At 45.8% G+C, this 26,407-nt stretch overlaps 1 protein-coding gene across 1 annotated transcript in view; it reads right to left on the bottom strand.

The window, feature by feature from the left end:
- Window positions 1-26,407, bottom strand: part of LOC115085006 (serpin B6-like) — a 152,397-nt gene that overhangs the window by 71,926 nt on the left and 54,064 nt on the right. The window lies entirely within an intron of this gene.

Below are 26,407 nucleotides of genomic sequence, written 5' to 3'. Positions count from 1 at the left end.
AGGCCTGGGTGGTGTGTGGCTGAGTAGTGCAGGCTCCTTGAGCCCCAGACGGAGACAGCAGCGTAGGATTCATAGGCCCAAATGCCTCAAGACAGCCCCTGTTGGGGCTGTCTTGTACAGGGGTTGGGGCAGCCCCTGTACAGCAGAGACCAAGGCATCGAGGGTCTGTTGCTGATCCTTCAGGCGCTGGGCCATTCCGGATATGGCCTGGCAAGCAGATACCTCCGCCGGGTCCATGGACTTGGCAATCTGTTGCGCTCGGGCTTGTGAACCCTTGGCCGACGGGAGGATGGTATACCTTTCGGAAGGTTCATAGGTTCTCTCGTCGGGTGGTGAGGCAGAGCCGAAGACGGGACCAGCTGACCCTCATCACTGGAGACTGAGGCGACTGCGGAGGCGGATGAAGAGATGAGAAGAGGAGCTGTGTCTTCAGCACTGGAAGTCTGTGGCCCCCCCAGGAGGAGCCCATAGGGACCCAGACCGCTGGGGCTTAGGTGGACTTTTGAGAGGTCAAGGTATCAGTGCAAGGGCTGACTGGAGCTTCACCCTGGAAGCCCGTGGTCCCCCCGGGAGGAGCCCATAGGGACCCAGACCGCTGGGACTTAGGCGGGCCCTTGAAGATGGTAGTTTAGAAGGAGTCCTAGGTCGAGTGCCAGAGGGTCGTCGCTCACCAGTCCTAGGTCACACACCGAGGGATCACCACTTGCCAGTCCGAAGTCGTCACTAGAGAATCACCGTAAGCCAATCCGAAGTCAGGAACCGGGATACCAAGACGAAACAGGAACAAGATCCAAAGCTCAAGGAAGTCACCGAAGCACGCAGACTAGACACCATTGGAGGACGTTGCCAAGTCACTGGATGAGCAGAGGAAGCCTCCCTTTATACTTCCCCTGCTCTGGCTGATCAAGAACAGGTGAAGCTTGTTAAAGGGATCAGGTCCCTTTAAATCTGTAGAGGGAGCACAGCCTCGTGCCTAGGGATGGCAGCGGCCATCTTGGATTTGCCCCGTGGAGGAGAGATGCAGCAGGACGCCGCGAGGGGGGACCAGGAACGGCTCCCCCTGCAGCGAGCCACACCGAAGGCCGCGCCGGAGCGAGGCCGGAGTCAGTGCCCTCCCCTGGGGCTCCCGCAGCGGGGAAGCACCATGGGCAAGGTAGGGGGCCAAGGTCGTGGTCTGCCACGGCTGCGGAACACAACACTCTGTTTCCTGTCTTTTAACCAGTTTGTAATCCACGAAAAGATATCGCCTCCAATCCCATGACTTTTTAGTTTTCTTAGGAGCCTTTCATGAGGGACTTTGTCAAACACCTTCTGAAAATCCAAATGCACTACATCTACAGGTTCACCTTTATCCACATATTTATTAACTCCTTCAAAAAAATGAAGCAGATTTGTGAGGCAAGACTTCCCTTGGGTAAATCCATGTTGACTGTGTTTGAGATAGTAAATAAAAGATCATCTGCAAAAAGGGTAATTTTATAATTACCCTTCCCCAGTGGTATGCCCTGGATCTGAAGGTTGCAACAAATCTTTTCTGCTAAAGGTTCAAAGAATAAAGTGAACAATAATGGGGAAAGGGGACAGCCCTGCCTAGTTCCTCTTTTGACTTCAAAGGGGTCAGAATAAGTACCACTGATTTAATGTGCGCCCTTGGAGTTTCATAGAGCCTGTGAATCCACTGTATAAAATCCTCACCGAGACCCATCTTTGCTAGTACCTGAAATAGAAAGGGCCAGTGGACGCAGTCAAAGGTCTTTTCTGCATCCACTGCTAATAAGGCCGCTGGTATATGATGTTGTTGTGAAACGCAAATCAACTCAGTAACTCACATAACATTGTCAGATGCTAATAAGTCTGGGATAATCTCCGATTGATCTGGTGCCACAAGCAACAGAGCCACCCTCCCCAGTCACACTGCCAGTATCTTAGCTAATATTTTCAAATCGATATTTATCAAGGAGATGGGCTGATATGAGCCACAGAGTATGTGATCTCTTTCCTCTTTAACTAGGACTGTTATACCTGCTGGTGGTATGCAGTGGTGAAGTTGAGCTGTATATCAAATTTTTTACATAATGACCTCCAGAAGTTATGTGAATTGGACCCCGTGATCTGACGCGATGTGTAGCGGGAGTCCAAGGAGGCGAAAGACGTGCTGGGTGAATAGTTGGGCTAGTTCGGGGGCTGTGGGAAGCTTCAGAAGAGGTGTGAAGTGGGTAATCTTCGAGAACCTGTCTACGACAACCCAGATGACATGGTTACCCGCTGATGAGAGTAGGTCCACTATGAAGTCAGTCAAGAGATGGGTCCATGGTTCCTTAGGCACAGGTAGAGGTTGTAGAAGACCCCAGGGGCACCCAGTCAAGGGTTTTTGCTGGGCACATGTCGGGCAGGAGTCAACATAACTCCAGACATCTTGTTCCATCCATGGCTACCAATAGTACCACTGCAATAGGTCCAGAGTGCATGCCCTTCCTGGGTGCCCGGCGGTGAGGGAGTCATGGGTCCAGGCCAACACCCTTCGCCTGAGACAGAGAGGAACAACGGTCTTCCAGGGAGGGATCGTCTGAGTTGCAGCCAGGCAAACCTTTGCTGGGTCCAAAATGTATTGTGGCACTACAGGAATGTCCTTGGTCTCGAAGGCTCTAGAGAGGGCATCTCCCCATACGTTCTTTGAAGCTGGTTGGTAACGCAGAGTGAAGTAGAATCGACTAAGGCATAGTGACCACCGGGCTTGACGGGAGTTCAAATGTTGAGCTTGGCCGAGGTATTCCAAATTCTTGTGGTCCATTAAGACCGTAGTGGTATGTTGGGCTCCCTCAAGCCATTGGTGCCATTCTTCTAGTGCCATCTTGATGGCAAGGAGCTCTTTGTCCCCAATACTATAGTTCCTTTCGGCTGGGGAGAACTATCGTGAAAAGTACGAGCATGGCAGTAGGGTTCCTTTATCAGAGTACTGACTTAACACCGCTCCCCATGGTGGTATCGGAGGCATCATCTTCCACCACAAAGGGGCGAGAAGGGTCCGGATGTTGAAGACATGTGTCTTGCAGGACGGCCTCCTTCAAAGCCCTGAAGGCCTTGACTGCCTCATGTGCCCAATGTTTAGAGTCCGCTCCCGTCTTGGTGAGTGCAGTAAGGCGTGACACTAGTTTGGAGTACTGGGGAATAAAGCTTTGATAGAAGTTGGCAAATCCCAAGAACCGCTGCAACGCCTGTAGTCTGGAAGGTTGTGGCTAGTTCTGAATGATGGTAGTCTTCTCGGGGTCCATATGGAAGCCGGTGGTAGAAACGATGAAGCCCAAGAAGGGCAAGGATTGTTGTTCAAAGAGGCATTTTTCCAACTTGGCATATAGCTTATGATCCTGTAACCGCTTGAGCATGCATCTTAATGCTCGGCGATTAGATGGCAGATATGGAGAGTAAATTAATACGTCGTCCAGGTATATGATGAAGTTGGAGTGGAGCATGTCCCAGAAAACCTTGTTCATAAGGTGTGGAAGACTGCAGGGGCGTTGCATATCCCGAATGGCATCACCAGGTATTCATAGTGACCATCCCGAGTGTTAAAAGCGGTCTTCCATTCGCTCCCGGTTTTATTCATAAGAGATTGTAAGCCCCACGGAGGTCCAGTTTTGTGAATACCCGGGCTCCCTGAAGACGATCCAATAGTTCTGGGATGAGGGGTAATGGGTAGTGGTCTCTTCGGGTAATGGGGTTGAGTCCACATAGTCTATTCAGGGTTGCAAGGACCCATCCATTTTAGCCACAAAGAAGAAGCCAGCGCCAGCCGGAGAGGTAGTTGGGCAGATGAAGCCCCGGTTGAGGTTTTCCTGGATGTATTTCGACATGACCTGAATTTCAGGCAGTGAGAGCAGGTACACCCGACCATGAGGCAGAGTGGTGCCAGGAAGATGATCAATGGCGCAGTCGAATGGGCGATGTTCAGGTAGTGCCTCTGCCATCTCTTTGGAAAAGACGTCTGCTCTGCGAACTCTGCATACTGCGGAGGCAAGGCGAGTGGAGTGTTGCCCAGGGAGACTGTGGGCTGCGAGATCTTCTGGATACAGGTGGTGTGGCATTGGGATTCCCAGGAGGTGATCTGCAAGTTGTCGCAGTTGATCTGAGGGGAATGGGTCTGGAGCCAGGACAGGCCCAACACCACTGGGTGAATGGCTTTCTCCAGCAGAAAGAAGGAGATCTGTTCCTCGTGGAGGACGTCTGTGCGCAGCTTCAGAGGAACGGTCACGTGGGTGATCCTTCCCGTAGCGGATCCCCCCAGATGGAGGAGATCACCAGTGGAGGCATCTGAGGTAATGTGGGAAGACCCAATTGATGGACCAGTTCCATGAGAATGAAATTTCCCCCGGCTCTGGAATCTATCAAAGCCTAGGTCAGGAAAGCCCCCTTATCGTGAAGGATGATCATGGGTACAGAGCACTGGGGAGTAGGAGTGGTGTAGCCCAGGATCAACTTCCCACTGATGCCTAGGCTTGGGAGTTTCCCGGTCTCTCGGGGCCTTGTAGCAGAATGTGCCCCTTGCCGGTAAAGAACAGACACAGTCCAAGAGAGCACCTTCCCAGTTTTTCTTCGGGCGTGAGCTGTATTGGCTCCTCTCTGCAGTTCTGACCAGGGTCAGTGGCTGGCGGTGGCATCTGGGGCTGGGAAAAGGTTGGTGCTAGGGGCACCATCCTCCGGGGAGGCCAAATCTCATGGAGGCATTGTTGAATCCGGCGGTCTATACGCCCAGAGAGATCAATGAGGGCTTCTAAGTCGTTGGGGAGGTCTCGAGTTTGTCCTTTATCTTGGGAGCCAGTCCCTCCAAGAAGATGCTCCTTAGGCTGTCTTCTCACCACCCCAGTTCTGAGGCTAGGGTGCGGAATTCTACCGCATACTCTGCCAACAGCCGTAGTCCCTGGCGAAGGTGGAGAAGGTCGAAGGCTGCCGTGCTTTGTCGCCGGGCTCATCGAAGGTCTGAAGGTCTGTAAAAAGCATGGAAGGTCTGTACAAAGCATGGAAGGTCTTGGAGGAATGGGTCTCCGCGTGCCCACAGAGTGGAGGCCCAGGCCAGGGCCTTCCCATCCAGGAGGGATAGGATGAAGGTAGTCTTGATACCGTCACTAGAAAACTGGGAAGGCTGCAGGAAAAAATGCATAAACCAGTGATTTAGAAATCCTTGACACTGCCGTGAGTCCCCAGTGTAGCGCAGGGGAGCAGGCAAGTGGAGAGTGGTCGGGGGCATCGGAGGCACTGCTGGAACAGGAAGCTGAATGTTGGGTGTGGGACGGCGTCCAGTCGGTTCACCAGCTGCTCCACTGTAGAGGCCAGTATATCCAGACATTGCTCTTGCTGCCGCAGTCTCTGAGCCAGCCCAGAAATGGCTTGCAGGCCGGACAGAGCCGCCAGGTCCATGGCCTCAGCAAACTGTTGAGAAAGTGGACCCTTGAGCTGCGACAAGATTGGAACTTCCGCCAGGAGAGGGCCCCTGGTGGCTCTTGTCAGCGGGAGGTGAACATGCGCGGATGGCCCCACAGGAGCTTCACCTATACTAGCCCTCGTTCCCCGCAGGTTGAGTCCTTGGGTACCGGGGCTGGCAGGGCCTAGGCAGGGACCTCTCACAGAGTGAGTCCTGAAGAGGAGGCAGAGGGGCGTTGGACTAGCTGGAACCAAAGCGGACGGAGAACAGGCGGATTCAGGAGCAGGCCGGTGTTCAGGGCAGGCAGCAGGAAGGGCAAAGATGAGGAAACAGGCTGGAGGTCTGGGCAGGCGGAGGACACTCAGAGTGAGAATACCAGGATGAGGTCAGGCAGGCGGAGGTCACTCAGAGTCAGAATACCAGGGGGAAGTCAGGCAGATGGAGGTCAGTCCGGTAGGGCTAGGAGCAGGGGGGCAGGCACGGAAGGCAAGGAGCAGGCAAGGATGCTGGAACAGGAATCACACTGGAACACACTCTCAAGGAGCAGGACCCATTGCTGAGGTGAGGTAGATGAGGCAAGGCCGGGTTTAAGTACCCAGGGTGTTTGATGTCATCACCGCGTGCCGCGGGGACTTATCCCGCCACTGGGCCTTTAAGTCTGGCAGTGTGGTACGCGCATGCGCCTAGGGAGTCAGGCCCAGAGCGGCGCTTTGGTGGCGTGGGATCGCTGTGAGAGCAGGCTGCAGCTGCAGCCTCAGTCGGAGAGAGGCAATAGAGGTTAGTGCGGGTCTCCCAGTGGTGAAGGGACCCAGCCGGGGTCCTCTATGGGCGGGGACCCTAACAATCTCTTGTAGAGTAGCCAACTTATCAGACCCATATAGATCTCGGTTACTAATTTCAGCATGTGTATTGACTAATTTCCCCCTAGAATTCCTTATTTTAGTGGATTCTCGTGAGGAGATCCAAGATGGCTGACTGTTGGGAGGTTGGCGTTGGTCGTCCTCTCTTGCGTTTGCTCCAGATCAGTATTCTGATACTGGATGCATTTACCTGAAGTTTCCTGCGTATGGGGAGGAAAAGGAAACCTAGGGCGCCTTTCCCCGTGACTCCCTCAGGGCAGACTTTCTCCGGTCCTATGGACGCCCATGTCACCCGCAGCAGCCCGACACCGGGAGACAGCCGCTGGATGGAGGGGGAGGAGAATGTGAGCTCCCTTCTATCCTTGGCTCCATGTCACCACTGAGCCCAGTAAAAGGAATGCCTCCTAGTAATCCGGCAGCTGAAAGAACCTCCCCAGAAGCTGTGGAGACGCCGAGGACCCAGGAGGGTGAGTCGGTGAGTTCAGTGGGGAGCAGCAGGGCTGAGGAGGATGCTGCAAGCCTGGTGGCCATCTCGAGAGGCATGGATAGGAGGAATATTCAAGACAGAGATGGGGGAAATACAGAGAGAGCAAAGCAGGAGCCATCGTGGTCTGATTTACCAATTCCAGAGCTGCCTCCAGTGCAAAGACCGGGTGAGATTTCTTTGATATCTATATGGGAGGCAATTGCTGAGTTGCGGAGCTCTATAACACAGCAGTTATCACCTATTGTAAAGAAGTATAACGAGATGGGTCAGAAAATCTCCACTATGGAAAATTATTCAGCAGATATGACTCAACAAATTTCAAATCCTCGGGTTCAAATGAACTCCATGCAGCAGTCCCAACATTTGCTGGTTAAAGATAATGCTAACTTAGCTTTAAAAGTGGAAACCCTGGAGAATGTTACCAGAAATAAGAACTTGAGGATTATTAACTTCCCTAAAGTTCCGTTAGTCCCTCCAAAGGATATGTTCAAAAGATACTTAATAGAAATATTAAAGATACCTGAGAATGCTATACCTCCAACTTCTAAAGTATTTTATTTGCCACCTTATAGAAGGGCGACGGGTAATCAGAGAGAAGGAATGGATATTCTGCAGCCTACTGAAACACCAGAAATGGATTTAACAGCAATTATTGAGACTTCAGATTCGGATATTGCAGTTCCCGCTACATTGATTGTCTCACTAGTCTTAGAGCCTGATAGAGACTGGCTATTGAAATTGTTTTTCAGGCATAGATTAGAAATGTTTATGAAATTTAGAGTAAATATGTTTCCAGATGTATCGTGTCAGACGCAAAAAAGATGAAAACAATTCCTATTAATGAGAACTAGGGTACAACAGATTGGGGGTCTCTTTATTTTAAAATTTCCATGTAAATGTTTGGTAAAATACCAAAATGTTTCCTATATTTTTTTTGACCCACCTCAGTTGTCCCAGTTCCTTGTGGGGAAAACTCCTGTGTCTAACTCTGGTGAAATTCCCCCAGCTGTGGAAACTTGAAAACAAAAGGTTCCTTAGTGTTTAAATTGCTTCTGCATCCTAACAGCTATATTTGCCATTTCTTTTGAATATATGTGGAAATTACCTAGAATTGTGTTTTGGTTCTCCTCCATATTGAGGACTTAAGTGTGCAATGCTTATTGGACTTGTTCGTTTTTTTCCCCTGCTTTATTTAACTTGTGGATTAGAAATATCATATAAGCATTACTGATTTCAATCAAGAGTTTTATTGTAAATGTATTAAAGTTCAATAAATAAAAAATGAAAAAAAAAAAAAAAGAATTCCTTATTTTAGTAATATGGGTTTGTGAGTGTATCTCTTTCAATCTCCTCACTATTTGGGGACCTGCCTTATTGCTGAATTCAAAGTCCTGGTCCCTGCTGAATCCTGCTGAATTCAAAGCTGCTGGTCCCCACGTGGGGACCAGCAGCCGGCCATCTTACCCTCGGCCTCCAACCAATTAGAAGCCAACTAATTCAGAAGCCAGCCAATCTTGCTCCAACCAAGCCGTCTCCGCCCCTTACTCTCAGCCCCCTTTAAGACCAAGTATGTGCACTTTTGCCATTCCGATCATCCATAATAATAGGAGAAACTTTGTAAAAAAGCCTACTTTACCCACCATCCAACAGAAAAGACTCATCCCAATCATGATCTCTCCCCTGAACCAACTGTTGGGCCTTACTTTATTCTCTTTAACACTTCTCAACGCACAATCCCTCTCGAAAAAAACTCACCTCCTCTATGACTTCCTTACGGATTCCCAACCAGATCTATGAGCCATCACTGAAACATGGTTAAAGCCTGAAGACACAGTACTAATCAACCAACTCCCTCTACACTAATATGATATCTTCTCCATCCCCAGACCGAGAAAAAGAGGAGGTGGCCTACTTTTAGCCGCGAATAAAAGTCTAAATTTGTCGCTTCAGTTCTCATACGCATCCCCAGCGCTAGAATTTGCAGTCTTTAAATCCTCTCACCTTCAAATTGGCCTTGCATATGCCCCCCCAGGATGCCTTGAATCTGACCCATCCCCGTGAATAGAACGCATAGCCAAACACATCAATACAGACACGCCGGCCATTTTATTGGGGGATTTCAACCTCCATGTGGATGTGACGCCACATTCCGCCAACTGTGACACTTTTCTCAACTCGCTTAACTTCATGGGGTTCAAGCAAATCATCAATGAACCAACACACAAAGCAGGACACATGCTGGATCTAATCTTTATCAATGACAGCCTCTCCCCTTCTTCACACACAACATGTTCTACAATCCCTTGGTTGGATCATAAGCTTATCTCCACTACGTTGAAGAACCACCAACCCATCCGCCCATCGACACAAAAAACCACGGTCCAATTCAGAAAACTGTGTAACCCGGACATCATTAGCGCTCACCTAGCATCAAAGTTAGACCAGCTCGACCTCTCGGATGCAGACTCTGCCGCATCCTCTTGGTCCAAAATCACTAAAAAAATAGCAGATCTAACCTGCCCTTTAACCACTAGAGTCCACCAAGCAAACAAAGACAACAGAAAACCATGGTACACTCCTGAGCTAAAAAACATTAAGCGAGAACTCAGACGCAGAGAACTCGTATGGCGAAAAAACCCGTCACCAACAAACCTGACAGCATTCAAATCTCTTATGCACCAATACAGGACCTCCATCCTCCGCACAAAGAAGGATTTCTTTTCTCAGAAAATACACCACTTCATTTTCGACCCGAGAGCTCTATTTTCTCTTGTCTCATCTCTCACCAAACCTTCCCCTACAACCATTCTGGATGAGCAAGCGGCAAACAAAGCCGCGGAACTAGCTACATTCTTCAAGGAAAAAATCTCAAACCTTATTGCGCCGCTTAAGGATAAGAAAGACCTTACTCCTACACCCCTCATCACAACCTCTATAAACCTGACTTCAAACATGGAAACCTTCGAGCCTACCTCCTCCTTAGAGGTTGAAAACGTTCTGAGGAAGATCAAACCAGCCTCACACCAATGGGACGCGATCCCCTCCAACCTTCTCATCTCCATCCCTGAAGCTATCGCAAAACCTATTGCAGAGATTATTAACTGCTCCCTATCACAAGGCCATGTCCCTGACCCCTTTAAACTTGCCATTCTAAAACCTCTTCTGAAAAAAACAAATCTATCTCCAGACAACCCAGCTAACTTCCGCCCTATAGCAAACCTTCTGTTCATCTCCAAAATCTTGGAAAGAATAGTAAATAAACAACTTTCAGAATTCTTGGACTACAACAAAATCCTCTATCCGTCACAGTTTGGCTTCCGCAAATCCCGTAATACAGAATCCCTCCTAATATCCCTAACAGACTCCATCCTTCTAAATCTAAAAAAAAAACCAACCATGTCTTCTAATTCTCCTCGACCTAACAGCGGCATTTGACACAGTGAACCATGCAATACTCTTAGATCGACTATCGGACATTGGCATCAAAGGTACCGCCCTCAGCTGGTTCAGATCGTTCCTGCAAAACAGATTCTATAAGGTTAAAATCAACAATAAAGAGTCATACCCTATCAGCTCTACTATGGGAGTACCACAAGGATCCTCATTAATCACCCACTCTGTTCAACATATACTTGCTCCCGCTTTGCCAGCTCCTTTCCAATCTAAATCTAACTCATTACTTATACGCAGATGATGTCCAAATTCTCATACCGATTACCGACTCGCTAGATAAAGCACTGGATTTCTGGAACACCTGCCTTCAATCCATAAACAACCTTCTTTCAAGCCTCAATTTGATACTCAATTCTAACAAGACAGAGCTTCTCCTCGTCACCCAAGAAGGAAATGATCCAGAGACCAACACACACCCCTCAATTCAACCAGTTTTCTCCCCACAAGTCAGAAACCTAGGAGTCATAATGGATAACAACCTGAACCTCAAAAGTTTCATCAATAACACCACAAAGGATTGCTTTTTTAAACTTCAAGTCTTAAAACGAATGAGACTCCTCCTCTACTTCCAGGACTTCCGCACAGTTCTCCAGGCAATAATTTTTTCAAAAATCGATTACTGCAATTCACTCCTCCTCGGCCTCCCCACCAACACCATCAAACCCCTACAGATGCTGCAGAATGCAACGGCAAGAATTCTGACCAAAACCAACAGAAGAGACCATATTACTCCCATCCTGCAGAATCTCCACTGGCTCCCAATCAAATTCAGAATTTTATACAAAACTCTAACAATCATACACAAAGCCATTCAGAACATCACACCACTGGAACTCAAGATCCCACTTTGGCCACGTATACCCGCTAGACCGGTGAGATCAGCTTATAGAGACACCCTCCATGCCCCCCTCATCAAAACATCATGAAGAAAGAGAGCACTCTCCACATCTGGACCAACTCAATGGAACTCTCTCCCACCAGATCTCCGGCTCGAAAGATGCACAATTACATTTAAAAAAAAAAGACTCAAAACCTGGCTGTTCACCCAAGCCTTCTCTTGCTCAAACGAACAGTAAAGTCTTTTTATACCTCAGAGTCTGTTATGCTGCTCGCCACTAGAGCAACATCTCTAGCTTACTGATGCAGTGAATCTCTTCCAGTTATCCCCATGTTAATCCCCCATGTTTAAACCATGTTACTTGTTCCAAGTTGATCATCCTTGTTTTAATGTAATGCACAGGTTTTAATGTAATGCACTTGTTTTAATGTAATGCACAGGTTTTTTGTTATAATGTAAACCGACCTGATTTGTAACTTGTTACAAGAATATCGCTATATAAGAATCCTAAATAAATAAATAAATAAAGTATTTTTGTTTTAAGAGATCTAACTGAAATGTTACTTTGGTGATGTCCAGTTCATTTAAAGCTCTCCTTGCTTCCTTTAAGTGGTGCAGAGTATCGGGCTTCGGCATTCTTTTATGACTTAGCTCTAATTTCACAATTTTCTCCATTAGGCATAAGTGTGACCTTTCCCTTTCCCTTTTTGGGAATGTGGCTTGAGATATTAATTTACCCCTTACGACTGCCTTTAAACTCTCCCAGAGAGTACCAGGTGTCACTTCCCCATTACCGTTAATAGCTAAGAAATCCCGAATATCTGTTGTTAAGGAATTGACAAACGATTTATCCTCCAATAGCGAATCATTTAGTCGCCAGAAGCGAGTACCCACCTCCACCAGCAATATATAAGGTCATCGATACCGGAGCATGGTCTGACCATGTAATGTTGTCAATATCTACTGCTTTGACGGAGCTCACTAATGATTTGTCAATCAGGAAAAGATCCAGCCGGGAGTAAGATCGATGAGAGTGGGAGAAATATGTATAGTTACAGGTAGTGGGATTCTGTCATCACCAGATATCTATCAAATTTCTGTCCCCCATTAAGTTCTTCAAAGCCCATCTACTTTTACTCCTTCCTCCGGTTCCAGGGCTCGTGCTGTCCAAGTAGGGATATCTAGTAATGATAAAATCCCCACCCATAATTTATGGCCTTTCGCCCATTCTCTCACTATCATGGAGATTTTATCTATAAAACAGTCCTGGTCCATGTTTGGGGCATATAAATTAAGCAAGATGTTTACATGATCCTGTAGCTGTACCTTAACTAAAACATATCTGCTCTCTACATCTCTCAGAACTGCTTTAATGTCTGCCACAACTGAGGTAGAGAATAATATGCCCACTCCATAATACTTTTTCTTTGCAGAGGCTGCAGCATGAAAGTATTGAGTGTATTTCGCAGAATATAGCAGCATCTCCTGCCATTTAGAGAGGTGGGTCTCCTGGCAAAAAATAATATCTGCCTTAAGTGAGGTCATGTCCTGAAAAAATACCCTTCGCTTCATTGCTGAACTTATTCCCTTGGTGTATATAGAGACTATTTTTAAGCTCCCCATTATAAGGCTACGTCCCCCTCTTCCTACAAGTAAGCATCTGAGGATATTTTATATGAGAAATGCTGATCAGACTCTGTCCCCAGGATATTCCAGAATCAAAACTCCCTGCTTGGAACCCCCCATCTCCTAGCAAACTGTAATATAAATGAAGCACAGAGATATGTCTCCACTGCTTTACCATAAAGGCCCTCCCTACCACGCTCCCCTCCCCAAAAATGATCCACCTTCCACTCTCATGGAGTCCCTCCATACAGGGGGGTGTTGCCACTGTACGAGACAACCACCTTTCCCATCCCGCCCAAACCCCATAACATCTCCGCTAATGACAAAAATCTTCTCCCAACAGTTGACACAACTTGAATACCTGGTGTTATCCTCACCATCCTCAGTTCAAAAGAAAACCCGATTTGGTAAATCATGAAAGGAAAAAAGCAAAACTATAGATTCCCCAAGTTCCGCAAGTTCAGTCCAAGTCTTTAGATGAAGATGATCCGCCGGATTGGCACCTCAACCTTCCATCTCCTTTCTCCATACGCTACCATCTCGGCTGATCTTCATGAGATCCTTCGCCATCAGGTGCCTTTCTGGGCGTTTTCGGTCATGGAGCCAACATGCCCGATGCTCGTAGAATATCTTCAGCTTCCGAAACTCGTGATGTCATGCCGTTAATCCTAAAGCTCAGTTCGAAGGGGAAACGTCAGTGGTATCTGAGGTTCTTATTTCGCAGGAGGCTTACAATATCCCAGAATTCACGCCTCTTCCGTATAGTTATAGATCTTAAAATATTTCAATTTTTATGCCATGCCAGGTCACAGGCCCATGCTTTCGAACTAATTGCACAATCTTCTCCTTTAATGAAAAATCATGGAAGCAGGCTATTATGTCTCTCGCCTGATTATTGTGCATGGCGCCCAGGGCTCTGTGCGCTCTATCCAACTTAATGGTAGGGCTTGTTCCTTCTCCATAAGGGCTATGCATATACTTTGCACAACTTGAAAGCAGTTCCCTAACTCTGCCTCCTTGGGTATTCCACAAAATCGCAGATTCACCCAACAAGTCCTAATCTCTATATCATCCAGGTGGATGGCTAGTTCTTCATTCAATTCTTGGAGGTTTTTCTGCTCTGCCCGTCATTTGCCTAGGGCGGAGGCTTGGTTGTTCAAACAATTCTCGGCCTCCTCTACCTGGCGGCCCAAGTCCACGAGATCACTACACATTTCAGTTAAGAAATCACCCATCTCTTTGCAGAACTCGGCCACATCATTTTGTAACTAAGAACATAAGAACATAAGAACATGCCATACTGGGTCAGACCAAGGGTCCTTCAAGCCCAGCATCCTGTTTCCAACAGTGGCCAATCCAGGCCATAAGAACCTGGCATGTACCCAAAAACTAAGTCTATTCCATGTTACCGTTGCTAATGGCAGTGGCTATTCTCTAAGTGAACTTAATAGCAGGTAATGGACTTCTCCTCCAAGAACTTATCCAATCCTTTTTTAAACACAGCTACACTAACTGCACTAACCACATCCTCTGGCAACAAATTCCAGAGTTTAATTGTGCGTTGAGTAAAAAAGAACTTTCTCCGGTTAGTTTTAAATGTGCCCCATGCTAACTTCATGGAGTGCCCCCTAGTCTTTCTATTATCTGAAAGAGTAAATTACCAATGCACATCTACCCGTTCTAGACCTCTCATGATTTTAAACACCTCTATCATATCTCCTCTCAGCCGTCTTTTCTCCAAGTTGAAAAGTCCTAACCTCATTAGTCTTTCCTCATAGGGGAGCTGTTCCATTCCCCTTATCATTTTGGTAGCCCTTCTCTGTACCTTCTCCATTGCAATTATATCTTTTTTTGAGATGCAGCGACCAGAATTATACACAGTATTCAAGGTGCGGTTTCACCATGGAGCAATACAGAAGCATTATGACATTTTCCGTTTTATTCACCATTCCCTTTCTAATAATTCTCAACATTCTGTTTGCTTTTTTCACTGGTGCAGCTCACTGAATCGACAATTTCAATGTGTTATCCACTATCACGCATAGATCTCTTTCTTGGTTAGTAGCACTTAATATGGAACCTAACATTGTGTAACTATGGCATGGGTTATTTTTCCCTATATGCATCACCTTGCACTTATCCACATTAAATTTCATCTGCCATTTCGATGCCCAATTTTCCAGTCTCACAAGGTCTTCCTGCAATTTATCACAATCTGCTTGTGATTTAACAATTTTGTATCATCTGCAAATTTGATTATCTCACTCATCGTATTTCTTTCCAGATCATTTATAAATATATTGAAAAGTAAGGGTCCCAATACAGATCCCTGAGGCACTCCACTGTCCACTCCCTTCCACTGAGAAAATTGCCCATTTAATCCTACTCTCTGTTTCCTGTCTTTTAGCCAGTTTGCAATCCACAAAAGGACATCACCACCTATCCCATGACTTTTTACTTTTCCTAGAAGCCTCTCATGAGGAACTTTGTCAAACACCTTCTGAAAATCCAAGTATACTACATCTACCGGTTCACCTTTATCCGATTGTTTATTAACTCCTTCAAAAAAGTGAAGCAGATTTGAGAGGCAAGACTTGCCTTGGGTAAAGCCATGCTGACTTTGTTCCATTAAACCATGTCTTTCTATATGTTCTGTGATTTTGATGTTTAGAACACTTTCCACTATTTTTCCTGGCACTGAAGTCAGGCTAACCGGTCTGTAGTTTCCCGGATCGCCCCTAGAGCCCTTTTTAAATATGGAGGTTATACTAGCTATCCTCCAGTCTTTAGGTACAATGGATGATTTTAATGATAGGATAGAAATGTTTACTAATAGGTCTGAAATTTCATTTTTTAGTTCCTTCAGAACTCTGGGGTATATACCATCCGGTCCAGGTGATTTACTACTCTTAAGTTTGTCAATCAGGTCTACCACATCTTCTAGGTTCACCGTGATTTGGTTCAGTCCATCTGAATCATTACCCATGAAAACCTTCTCCAGTATGGGTACCTCTCCAACATCCTTTTCAGTAAACACCGAAGAAAAGAAATCATTTAATCTTTCTGCGATGGCCTTATCTTCTCTAAGTACCCCTTTAACCCCTCGATCATCTAACGGTCCAACTGACTCCCTCACAGGCTTTCTGCTTCGGATATATTTTTAAAAGTTTTTACTGTGAGTTTTCTGCCTCTACGGCCAACTTCTTTTCAAATTCTCTCTTAGCCTGTCTTATCAATGTCTTACATTTAGCTTGCCAACGTTTATGCATTATCCTATTTTCTTCTGTTGGATCCTTCTTCCAATTTTTGAATGAAGATCTTTTGGCTAAAATAGCTTCTTTCACCTCCCCTTTTAACCATGCCGGTAATCGTTTTGCCTTCTTTCCACCTTTCTTAATGTGTGGAATACATCTGGATTGTGCTTCTAGGATGGCATTTTTTAACAATGACCACGCCTCTTGCACACTTTTTACTTTTGTAGCTGCTCCTTTCAGTTTTTTCCTAACAATTTTTCTCATTTTATCAAAGTTTCCCTTTTGAGAGTTTAGCACGAGAGCCGTGGATTTGCTTACTGTCCCCCTTCCAGTCATTAAATCAAATTTGATCATGTTATGATCACTATTGCCAAGTGGCCCCTCCACCATTACCTCTCTCACCAAATCTTGTTCTCCACTGAGAATTAGATCTAAAATTGCTCACTCTCTCGTCGGTTCCTGAACCAATTGCTCCATAAAGCTATCATTTATTCCATCCAGGAACTTTATCTCTCTAGCATGTCCTGATGATACATTTACCCAGTCGATATTGGGGTAATTGAAGTCTCCCATTATTACCGTACTACCAATTTGGTTAGCTTCCCTAATTTCTCTTAGCATTTCACTATCAGTCTCACTATCTTGACCAGGTGGACGGTAGTATACCCCTATCACTATAGTCTTCCCCGACAAACAAGGGATTTCTACCCATAAAGATTCAATTGTGCATTTAGTTTCGTGCAGGATGGCATAGAGTCCTGTTGGACTCTATGCCATCCTGGACATAAAGTGCCACACCGCCTCCCGGGTGCTCCTCTCTGTCATTGCGATACAATTTGTACCCCGGTATAGCACTGTCCCATTGGTTGTCCTCCTTCCACCATATCTCTGAGATGACAATTATGTCTATGTCATCATTCACTACTATACATTCTAATTCTCCCATCCTACTTCTTAGACTTCTGGCATTAGCATACAAGCATTTCAAAGTTTGTTTTTTGTTTGTATTTTCATTCTGCTTTTTGATTGATAGGGATAAGTTAAAATTTTTAAGCTCAGGTGAGTTTTTAGTTACAGGCACTTGGACTACTTTTCTTATTATTGGAACCTCACTGTTGGGATGTCCTAATTCTAATGCATCATTAGTATCCTTTGAAGATACCTCTCTCCGAACCATGTGCTGCTGAGCGACTGTCGGCTCTCCCCTTTGTTTTAGTTTAAAAGCTGCTCTATCTCCTTTTTAAAGGTTAGCGCCAGCAGTCTGGTTAAGGTGGAGCCCATCCCTTCGGAAGAGACTCCCCCTTCCCCAAAAGGTTCCCTAGTTCCTAACAAAACTGAATCCCTCTGCCTTGCACCATCGTCTCATCCACGCATTGAGACTCCGGAGCTCTGCCTACCTCTGGTGACCTGCATGAGGAACAGGGAGCATTTCAGAGAATGCTACCCTGGAGGTTCTGGATTTAAGTTTTCTACCTAAGAGCCTAAATTTGGCTTCCAGAACCTCCCTCCCATGTTGTTGGTGCCCACATGTACAACGACAGCCGGCTCCTCTCCAGCACTGTCTAAAATCCTATCTAGGTGACGCGTAAGGTCCACAGCCTTCGCACCAGGTAGGCATGTTACCAGGCGATCCTCACGCCCACCAGCCATCCAGCTATCTACATTCCTAATAATTGAATCACCAACTATGACGGCCGACCTAACCCTTCCCTCCTGGTCAGTAGGCCTTGGGGAGATATCCTCGGTAAAAAATGACAGCACATCACCTGGAGAGCAGGTCCTTGCTATAGGATCCTTTCTTGCTACACCAGGTTGATGCTCTCCAATCATGAGACCTTTTTCCTCCAAGGCAGCACCAGGGCTGCCAGTCTGAAGTTGGGACTTGGCTACTATGTCCCTGAAAGTCTAATCTATATACCTTTCTGTCTGCCTCAGCTCCTCCAGGTCTGCCACTCTATCCTCCAGAAATCGGACTCGTTCTCTGAGAGCCAGGCGCTCTTTGCATCGCATACACATGCACAACTTCTCACCGGTGGGTAAAAAATCATACATGTGACACTCGTTGTAAAAGACTGGGAAGCCCCCCTCTTGCTGCTGGACTGCTGCCTTCATCTCAATTTTGATCAGTTCCTAGTTAAGTTTTAGGTTGCTATGGAAGTAGGAATGTGTCTAATTAACGTCCTTTAAATGTATTAGTTAATTCACTATATGTCTGTGTAATTCACTGGTAGTGGCCTACAGGGGTCTGATCGAACTCTCAATAAAGTTTTTGTTGTTGTTGGGTTTTTTTTTTTTGTGAAAGTGGCACCTGCCTATAAATTAAAGGATGAGCTAGGAGTGGGAGGGTTGGGAAAATACAAACAGTCTAACTTCAGTTAGTCAGCCAGAGTGAGTCACTGCTCTCTTGATTAACAAATGTTGGTACCTATTCAAACCAAATCACACTACCTCAACACCTTTCCAAGGTGAGTAACTGAACTGAACTTTTCAACCTTTTTACTTAGGTATACACTGCTCCTAGCTTATTTCTAGCTTCTGGCTACTTTTTGGGTTTGTTTGGTTTTTTTGTGTTTTTGTTTTGTTTTTTTTAAATACAAACACTCAGTTCTGCTTACTAGCTGCCTTACAGACTTTTAAAAATAAACACACTACCACTGCTTACTAGCTGCCTTATTGACTGACTATTTAAAAATACAGTCTAACTTGTTTATTCACTGCCTTACTGACTATTAAAAGCACAAACACACAAACACACTAAATAATATTCCCAAATAGTTAATTTTGCCCCAATACTTTTAAAAAAGACAATGTCCCAAGCAAAAACTTACTGATTCCTTTCAGCCAACAGCAAGGTGATCCTCTCCTCTCAATTCCCACTGAGAGGAGAGGATCACCACTGAGAGGAGAGGTCTGGAATTCCGATTGAGAAGGTGCATCCGGGATAGGGATTACTCCCTAATCACAGCGCGGTTCTGAGGCTTCTGGCTGCACCGCCATTTCTTCTTTATATCCGAGGGCACTGGCCGCCGCAGCAGAGATGAAAGAGAACTGCTTCAAATCAGGTTTTTTTCTTCGCGGATGCCATCCTGGGCTGGAATATTGCAAAATCAGCCTGATAGTGTCGAGCGAGATCACCAGAGATTGCTATTTAGGGAGGATTAACAGGGATTCGGGCAGGAGCTTTGTACTCAAGCGGCCATCTTGCTCGGTGGCATCCTTCACACATCTTTTTTGGGGAAAGATTATTTTGATGCAAACCAACAATTAAGTTGCCATGTTTTATGTCAGACAAGAAGGCACAGGATCATGGCCTCTCTTCCAGGAAGTGTTGAAACTTTGGAACTGGGCAACCAGGAATCAGGCAGTCCTACAAGCCACCTATCTTCCAGGAATCTCCAACATGATCACAGATCACTTCAGCAGAGTAGTCTGTCCACACGAGTGGTTTCTGTGACAATCAGCAACTGACAAATTATTTGATTTATGGGGTCTAGACCAGTTTTGCTGATTTCTATCCAGTGATCACAGGATAGTTCAGGATGCATTCCTCCTCAATTGGGGAACAAGTCTCATGTATGCTTTTCCACCATTACCACTGATCACCAGAACAGTGCAAGATCTGCTACAAGATCATGCTCAATTGATCTTCATAGCTCCAGTGTGGCAAAGATAAATGTGGTTTTCACATCTAACACAACTTTCCAGCAGTCCTCCCATTCAGCTGGGAACAGACCCTACATTGTTAACTCAGGATGAAGGAATGCTCTATCATCCAAACCTTCCATCCCTTAGGCTAACAGTTTGGACATTGAATGCTCAATAATCGAGGGTCTCTCTTTGTCTAGAGCAATTGAAGACACATTGGCTTTTTAGCTGAAACAATGGACTAGGAAAAACTATGCCTTCAGATGGAACACATATTCCAAGTGATGCCAATAGAATGCCTTGGATTCTCTTGTGAGCCCAAGCATTTACTAAGTAAAAAGTATGTTAGTATATTGAGCAAATAAGAGAATGGGTCCAAAGCATTCTGTTGACACCACTTGGAATATCTGTTCCATTTGAAGGCATTGTTTTTCCTAGTCAATGATTTTAGCTAGAAAGCCAATGTGTCTTCAATTGCTCTAGGCAAAAGAGACCCTCGATTACTGAGCTCCTCCATACTTGCTCCTCCTTTCTGAATTAGGCCTCACCACATTTTCTGTAAGAGAACATCTCAACAGCATAGTGGCTTACCATGCTTTGGTGGACACTAAACCCATCTTTATGTATCCACAGATATTGAGATTTATGAAATGATTATGGTACATTAAGGCTCTGGTACAAAACCTCTAATTCAATGGGACTTGAATATTGTCCTTTTTTCAATTAATGAAGCCACCTTTTGAGCCTCTAGAGATGGCTTCTCTTCTTGATATGAAAAGTAATATTCATCGTCATAGTCACCTCAGCTAGGAGAGTCAGTGAACTCCAAGCTCTCGTTTACTATCCGCCATATGTGCAATTCTTCCATAATAGGGTGGTCCTCCACACTCACCTGAAGTTTCTTCCAAAGGTTGTCTTGGATTTCCATGTTAATCCATTGTATTACTTACCTTCTTTGCAAGACCACATGTGCATGAAGGAAAGAAAGCCCTTCAGACCTTGATTGTAAAGAGCTTTGGCTTAGTATAAGAAAAGAATGCAGCCACATCAACAGGCTTCGCAATTATTTGTGTTCCCTAACAGACTTGGTGTGCCAGTTGCCACATGTATTTTGTCTAACTGGATAGCAGAATGCACTGAGCACTGTTATTCTTTAGTAGGATTACATGTTGTGGATTGTCAAAGCTCATCAAGTGAAAGCTATGGCTTCTTCTGTTGCTCATCTTCAAGAAGTGCCTCTAGAGGACATCTACATAGCTATGATATGGGTATCAGTTCACATCGTTATGCCCCATTACTGTCTCAAGGAATAACAGCAAATTCGGACAAGCAATTTTGCGTAACTTGTTCTTACAGTAGTCTACTCTCCACGTGGAGTCCGGGTTGCTTACTCGGTAAATGATCCATTGCAACCCTCAGTTTGGGACTCCCTATGTAGAATGGCTAATTCAGTCTACTTATCAACAGAAAAAGAAAGCTTGCTTACCATATTTGGTGTTTTCTGTAGACAGCAAGTTGAATTAGCCATTGAATACCCGCCTTCCTCCCTGGAGTCGATTACGTAGTTAGAATTAGCTCATGAGGCAATGCCCACACAAGAATTCATGTACATGTTCAGTAGAGCTCAAAGCTCTACGAGCTAGAACAGGCAAGTCTGTTCGGTGCCACTGAAGAATGTCACTCCACATGTAATGGCTAATTTATAATGCTATCTACAGAAAACACCATTTACGGTAGGCAAACTTGCTTATTTGCATGTATGCGTCTCTGATTTATTGTCATTGTGAGGGAGTGTACAGAAAACTCCCTCAGACTACCTTAAATGACCACAGTTGTCTCATCTGGTCCTCTTTAAGCTTGAGACCCACAGGGAATCCTGGGTAAAGTGAGGAGCCCTCACCAAAGTATAAGACCTGAGGGCCTAGAAGGGTTAGACAGGCCCCGGGGAGCTGACAAAGTCCCAGCATATGCAAAGACTTGCTATATTTAAGGTTGGGTAAGATTCTTATGTTTTAAAGGACTTCTCATGCTTAAAGACTGTGTTGACTGACGTTAACGTGAACTGCTTGAAGTGTTTGATTTTTGTTTATACTGTCTGTTCTGCAATACCTGAAGTGAAGGTGTGCTGCCATATTGTTTTGCAGTCATTTCCACCGTAAATAAAAGTGCACTTAAGCCACAGTCAGAGTCTACTTATTGTTTCTTCTGGCTGATACCAAGTCATTCCGTGCTCAAGCTACCACATATGGTAGCTCTCTTGTCTAAGCAGGAAGCACAGGAAAGAACCCACAGCTACAGCAAGAAAAAAAAAAACCCTTGCAGTTTTTTTTTCTTTTCCTGGGGCTTCTCAGATACTCTCCCATCTTGTGCAATAGGCCAAGGGGGCTATCCCTGCCAGAATAGTCATGGGTCAAGAAGTAAGTAAGGACCAGATAGGCCAGCAGGTTTTTAAAATTTTTTTCCTACTCTCCTATTCCCGGAGAGGTACGTAAATTGGAGGCAATTCAGTAAGCAAAGAACATGGAGCAGGTGACCAAATCCTTGCTACCGGCCAAAAGCAGTTACAGGGCATCATGCAAACACAAATAAACCAGCAGCAGGCATTGCAAGAGCAAGGAATGGAACAGCATACAGTCTCAATACAAATAGCCCAAGCAGTGCAAATGGCAGTGACCCGTCTGCCTTCAGTGGCATCGACACTCCTCAAGATGAATCCTGGAGAAGACCCAGACAACTTTTTGAAGAACATTGAGTTGACTGCAAGACTAGTAGGGTGGCCAGAGGACAGGTTGGCTACATACCTGGGGAACTTACCAGACCAAGTCAAGATGCCTAACAAACAGCTAATCCGGATAGGACGGGCAAGGCAGCTATTCTAGGGAGAGTGGAGTTCACTCCCAGAAGCATACCGACACCGATTTTGACGTGGAATTTTACAGGCTGGACAGAACCCTAGGAACTTATTCTACAGTCTTAAAGATGCTGCCTGGAAATGGCTGCACTAGGAATGGAAAACCGGAGAGGAGATAGCCAATGCGGTTCTGCTGGAACAGTTTCAGGACAGCCTTGATCCATCCATGAGGTAGTGGGTTTGCCGGCATCCAGGACTTATGGTTGAAAAGGCCCTAGAAGTAGCGGAGGCCTATTATAAGGCCGAAACCATGTCCTAACTGCTATGTTTCCAAAAGAAACTCCTTAACCCACTCAGAGGTCTCGACTGTCAGCAAAGAAGGTTTGACCAGACTGTTCACCCCAGCTGCAACCCTCAGTCGAACCACCATGTTTCAGTTGTGGAAAAAGAGGCCACTTTGCAAGAGACTGTCCCCGCTGGGAAGAGAAAGCAATGGACATTAATGCAGTAACTCCACACTATTGTAACTTTGTAGATGTCTCCATCCAGGGTATGTCCAAGTTTGTGATCCCTATTGAGCTTGATGGGGTTCCTACACAAGCACTAGTTGACTCCGGGAGTGTGAAATGCTCATTCAGAGGGACTCGCTGAAACAAATGCAAATTGATTATGATAAGGTAGTGATCCTGGCATGTATTCATGGGGCGTATCAAAAAGAACAAGGACAATTTCCACAACACCAAATTAAATTCAAAAAGGAAATGTCACATCAGAAAGACTTTATATGAATCACCAATTTTGATATATTTTGGGAATCGGTGATTCATATAAAGTCTTTCTGATGTGACATTTCCTTTTTGAATTTAATTTTATGTATTCATGGGGGCCATCGACAGTATGCAACCAGCTGGGTATGTCTGAAGACCCCAGTCATTCAAGATATGATGGAGGTGTGAGTACTCCCTTGGCTACCGTACCCCGTGATCATTGGATGGGTCTGTCCAAATTTCAAGTCTCTTTGAAATCAGCCTATGACAAGTTCATCCAGTCAAGACCCTGAAGAGTTGGAGACTCCAGAGCTCTTTCCATTGGAGGACCCTGATCTGTTCCATTAAAAATCTAAGACTGCTAAGTTTCAGAGGCAACACCGACAGGACAAAAACACCCATGCTGCTAAATTAGAGACAGCCAGGGAGAAGGGGTCGGAGTCAGGGAAAGAATAACCACCCACCCAAAATGTCATACCTGGTCCCTTGGAGTAGGAATGGGGTGATCCAGAGAACTTTAGGCAAGCTCAGAGGGAGGATGAATCCTTTAAGTGGGCCCATGAGCATATACAAAGGGTGGTAGACCCCCGTCCCTCCCTATTTTGTGATGAAAGGGAATTTGTTGTACAAAGTCACAAAGGGAAGTATGGAAGGGGAAGTGATTAAAAACAACTCCTGGTTCCCAAACCCTATCATCAACAGGTCATGCAGTTAGCTCTCAGTTATCTTCTGGGGGGGGGGGGGGGGGGGGGGGTCTCCTGGGAGAGGAAATGAACCAGAAAAGATGATGGCACAATTCTATTGGCTGGGCCTTCATAAACAGGTCCAGTGGTATTGCCAGTTCTGCCCTATCTGCCAGCTCACAAAGCCTGCTGGGATACAGGCAACACCTCTCATACCAATACCCATAATCAAGACCCCCTTTGAAAGAATGGGCATGGATCTTCTGGGGCCACTAGAAAGCAACCCTAGGAAATAAATACATTCTCATCATACTGGACTACACCACCAGGTATCCGGAGGCAGTTCCCCTACAGAATACGAAGACCCCAATGGTAGCTACTGCCCTAATGGAGATTTTCTTGTGACTTGGGCTACCTAAGGAGATCCTGAGGGATCATGGTACCCCTTTCATCTCCAAAGTCATGAAATAACAGTGCACACTGCTCAAGTAAAAACTTTGCGGATGTCAGTGTATCACCCGCAGATGGACGGTCTCGTCGAGTGCTTCATTCAATCAGACGCTCAAAGATGTTAAAGAAGATGATAAGAACTGGAATACACTACTAGCCTATGTGCTGTTCAAAATCTGCGAAGTACTACAAAGCTCAATGGGGTTTCCCTGTTTCAGTTACTATATGGAAGGAGACCAAGAGGAATCCTGGATATAACTCGTCAGACCTGGGAAGAGGCAGTGAACCCTGGGCAGAACCTTGTGGACTGTGGATGTTCAGCATACAAGATCACCTAAAAAAGGCTGGTGAAGCAGCTCACCTGTATCTGTAAAAGGCTCAAAATTCTCAAGCTCGAGCTTACAAACGTCCTGCGGTCCAGCGAGTATTCCAGCTGGGGGACCGGGATCTTACCTTTCTTCCATTGTCAGAAAGCAAACTACTAGCCTGTTGGCAAGGATCCTATGAAGTTGTAGAGAAAACAGGACCCATGGATTACAAGATAGCTCAGCCATATAAAGGAAAGAAGACCCAAATCTACAACATCAACCTCCTGAAGAAATGGGTGTTGCAGGAAGTGTGGCATGGTTTAGGAAGGAGAATTTGGCCCAGAGGTCAGGCTGAGAGTGGACCAAGCCCAAGTTCCCTTTGGAGAATAGCTGTCTACTCTACAGTGGACTTGATGCAGCTGGTGGAGAAAAACAAGGAGATCTTCTAAAACCTGCTTGGTTGTACCCACCCATGATGCAACATGACATCATTACATCTCCAGGAGTTGTGGTAAGCCAGCAACCTTATCAGATTCCCAGAGCCAGACACCATGTCATTGAGACAGAAGTGAAGGAGATGCTCCAACTTGGGGTAATAGAGGAGTCTACCAGTGACACGTCCTAACCCATAATATTGATGCCAAAGCCAGATGGGAGCATCAGGTTCTATATTGACTTTAGAAAGGAGAATGAAGTCTCAAAACTCAATGACTATCCAATGCCATAAGTGGATGATTGAGCGTCTAGGATTGGCCCAGTTCATCTGTACTCTTGGCTTTACCAATAGGTATTGGCAGGTGCTTCTCATGCCCTCGTCGAAAGAGATGACAGCATACTCAATGCTCGCTGGACTGTTTCAGTTCACCATACACCTGTTTGGCTTTCATGGCACACCAGCAATATTTCAGAAATTGGTCGACTGCCTACTTAAGGGTACACAACTGCCCGTCTGGATGACATTGTGATCTACAGCCATGACTTGAAGATACATCTTAGCCAACTCCAGGCCGTGCTAACTTGTCTGAAGAAAGCAGGGCCGATAGTTAATCCTAAGAAGTGTTTGCTGGGTAGGCAAGAGGTCCAGTATCTTGGCTACACCCCGGGGAAAGGCAAGGTCCATCCACAGACCAGGAAGATCAAGACAATCACTTGGGTGCCGGTTCTGCAAACAAAGGTGAAAGTGAGAGCTTTCTTGGGCCTTACAAGATATTGTAGAAAATTCATTCCCAACTATTCAGAAAAGGCAGAGCCTCTCACAAGGGTGTTGGTAAATAAAGCACTAGAAAAGGTCCAGTGGTCGGAGGAAGCAGAGAAAGTCTTCAGAGCCCTGATGAAGCAATATGCTCTGAACCGGTCCTGATAAGTCCAGACTTCACTGAGCCCTTCACGGTGCAAACTGATGCCTCAGAGGTCAGTTTGGGAGTTGTCTTAGTCAGAAGAAGAATGGACAAGAACATCCTGTTGCCTATATCAGCTGGCAGCTGATGCCATGTGACAGACGTTACTCAACTGTTGAGAAAGAGTCCTTGGCAGTCAAGTGGGCCATAAAGGCCTTATGCTACTAACTACTGGGGTGGCAATTCATGCTCATTGATCCTATGGATCAATAGGAACAAGGAGTCTAATGCAAGAGTGATGAGATGGTTCCTGGCCCTGCAACCTTTCAACTATAAGATCTGACACAGGACAGGAAAGGAGAATGCCAATGCAGATTTCTATCAAGAGAGGTGTCCCTTGAGGAGGCATATGCTCATCCTGGCAAGGATGAG

This window comes from Rhinatrema bivittatum, chromosome 2 (genome assembly GCF_901001135.1).
Source record: "Rhinatrema bivittatum chromosome 2, aRhiBiv1.1, whole genome shotgun sequence".
Lineage (NCBI taxonomy): Eukaryota > Metazoa > Chordata > Amphibia > Gymnophiona > Rhinatrematidae > Rhinatrema > Rhinatrema bivittatum.
The sequence above is the reverse complement of the archived record's forward strand: the minus strand, read 5'-3'. Positions and strand labels throughout refer to the sequence as shown.